Genomic DNA, 3,177 nt, shown 5'->3' with positions numbered 1-3,177 from the left:
CTGTCTACAGCACCGTTGTGTCTCGAGACAGGTGGCAGCATCTTGCTGGTCACCATGGTAAGCATCCAGTCTGCACAAATAAACACAGGTTAGAGGGAACAGACAGGAACAGAACCCCTGGGATGGAGAATTGGCTCTGCCAGGAAGAAAGAGACCTCCCCAAAGGGTCGGAGGCTGGCTGGGAGTGGAGGGCTGGGCATTTCAGGCAGAGCAAGAACACTTGCTGAAGTGCACAGGGCAAGCAAGGTCGTGACCATCCAAGTGGGACACAGAACTGCTTCCCCTGACCATTTCCTAATTGTAGCCCGAATCTCACTTGAGCCCTCTGTTTGTGTTTCCTTCAGGCCCTCTGTACATTCCAAACCTAATTGGGCATGCCTGCTTGTACCCTCCGTAAAGGCCCACACAACCCTGTCAGGCATCCAAAGACAGTGTGGCTGGGAGCGTGGTATTAAGCCGCATTATTGAGTTCACAAATTCAACTTTCAGAGATCTAACTAAACAAGGGATTTGTAACAGTTTCAAACAGGGCAAGCCGACTACATTTCCCATGACAATCAGCTTGTTTACCACCCCAAGGTACACTTGAACCGCTGTTGACACGCTCATTTGCATGCCAATACCCAGAATGCTTTTCTAGTCCTACAGCGCTAGGATTCTGCCAGTGAGCTAAAAGGTTTATTTACACATACAATACCTGACAGCTTCATTCTCTGAAGCATCTTTCATAGCTCCCAAATGCCTTAAGTTGATGAAAGAATTTCAAACTGCTGTTTAAGTTAGCACCCTTCTTTCTGGGCTAGAGTTAAGATAAATTATGCATGGCCAAATTAACATTTTAATTAAAAGATACTTGAGGGAAAGGGGGTTTCTGTTATTTAGCAAATGTCATATTAAGCTTGATACCCTGGGGCCAGGGTTATGAAGATAAATCATGTGGACACAGATAGCTTAGTGCATGCAAAGAGTACCAGGGCATTGGCTGGTCACCAGAGAGCCTTGAATGAAGCAATGTTATTATAACTGGAATTCTCTTGCACTGTTACATGTGGGACCAATTTACACCTGCACGTGTAAATCTTGGTTTTCCAAGACAGGGTTTCTCTGAGTCCTGGAGCTCTGTAGCAACAGGCTGTCCTCAAACCCAGAGATCTGCCAACCTCTGCCTCCTGAGTGCTAGGATTAAAAGCATGTGCCACCACCAGGATGGTATTAATAGTGAGGGACACTGGAGCTGTGGATGTGGGTCAGTGGTAGAGCACTTGTTTAGCACACACAAGACCTTGGGTTTGATCCCCAGCATTGCAAAAATACCAGGCATTGGATAAAATGGCTTAGAAGGCAAGTAACACACAGAGCCACCTACATTTGCCAGTGTTATGAGTATAATAATAACACTGTGAATAGAGAGCCAGGGTGGTACACACACCTAGAATCCCAGCACTGAGGAGGAGATGGGAGGATTGATGATTGGTGGTGAACCTGAGTTCTATCGAGTTTAAGGTCATCCAGAGTTGCATAGAGAAACCTTGTCTCAAAGCCTACCAGGGCAAAACAGATGCAAAACAATTGCCACTGCCTGGATTTTCCTCGCTGTTTGTTATGAGAGAAGATGATTTTCTTGATATTTTGTTCCCAAAGTCAGATTTGCAGATATTAAGTAAGAAATTGTGAATTGGGAGACAGAGGCAGTCAGATTTCTGAGTTCAAGGCCAGCCAGGGCAACATAATGAAACATTGTCTTAAAAAGTAAAATAAAATATTTTTATAATTATAATATTTACAATAAGGAAGAAAGAGCCGGGCAGTGGTGGCGCATGCCTATAATCCCAGCACTTGGGAGGCAGAGGCAGGAGGATTTCTGAGTTCGAGGCCAGCCTGGTCTACAGAGTGAGTGAGTTCGAGGCCAGCCTGGTCTACAGAGTGAGCGAGTTCGAGGCCAGCCTGGTCTACAGAGTGAGTTCCAGGACAGTCAGGGCTACACAGAGAAACCCTGTCTTGAAAAACCAAAAAAAAAGAGAAAGAAACACAGAAAAACAAACAAAAAAAAAAAGAAGGAAGAAAGAAAAGAGGTTATGACTCCTGTGTTCAACACAACTTTAAAAATTATTTGCTGTTTTATTATAGTCTAAGAGTTTGGTTTTCTTTTGTTTTGAGACAGGGTCTCCGTGTAGAGCCCAGGCAAGCCTAGGAACCCACAGTCCTCTCACTGGGGTTGCATGCATAACCCATCAAGCCTAGTAATTGATTGATTGAGTTTAAATTTTTGAGACCAGATCTTACTATGTAGCCCAGGATAGCCTCAAACTCTTCCCCCCCACCCCCCAGGACAGGGTTTCTCCGTGTAGCCTTGGCTGTCCTGGAACTCACTCTGTAGACCAGGCTGGCCTTGAACTAAGAAATCTGCCTGCCTCTGCCTCCCAATGCTGGGGTTAAAGGCATGCATCACTATTGCCCAGCTATATTATTTTATTTTAAAATTATTTTTGTAGCCACTAGCACTAGTTCCTGTGTAGTTGAAGGGAAGGATATGATGCCTCCTGAGCTTATGAAGTTGAATGGGCACCCAGGCTGTGTGTGGTTCACAGAGTTACTCTCAATTATTATTTTTAAATTTTTTATTGTGTAGTGCCAGAAATAGAGGCCAGGTCTTGTACACAATGCACCACTGAGCACACCCAAACCCTAGAAGCAGCATTTGATACATTTGAGAACATAGACCTGAACTGAGGCCCGGAGCCCCTCAGCCTCTGTGCTCCGCCCCGCCCCCCAGCCTCTTCACCCCGCCCCCCATCTGTGGGGCCTGCTCCTCACAGCTGTTAGAAGGAATAAGACTTGGATTGAGAGATGCTGCCAAGATGTCTCGGTTTTTCGAGACAGGGTTTCTCCGTATAGCCCTGGCTATCCTGGAACTCACTCTGTAGACCAGGCTGGCCTCGAACTCAGAAATTCACCTGCCTCTGCTTCCAAAGTGCTGGGATTAAAGACGTGTGTCACCACCACCCACCCGGCTCGGCTGGTATTTAAGAGCACTGGCTGCTCTTTCAGAGGACCTGAGTTCCATTTCCAACATTCACATGGCACCGAGCAGCCACCTGCAGGTACCACGCGCATACACGGTGCACAGAAATACAAACGTGCACACAGGAAAAACACCCTTACACATAAAAAAAAAAA

This window comes from Mastomys coucha, unplaced genomic scaffold, assembly GCF_008632895.1.
Source record: "Mastomys coucha isolate ucsf_1 unplaced genomic scaffold, UCSF_Mcou_1 pScaffold22, whole genome shotgun sequence".
Taxonomy (NCBI): Eukaryota; Metazoa; Chordata; class Mammalia; order Rodentia; family Muridae; genus Mastomys; species Mastomys coucha.
The sequence above is the reverse complement of the archived record's forward strand: the minus strand, read 5'-3'. Positions refer to the sequence as shown.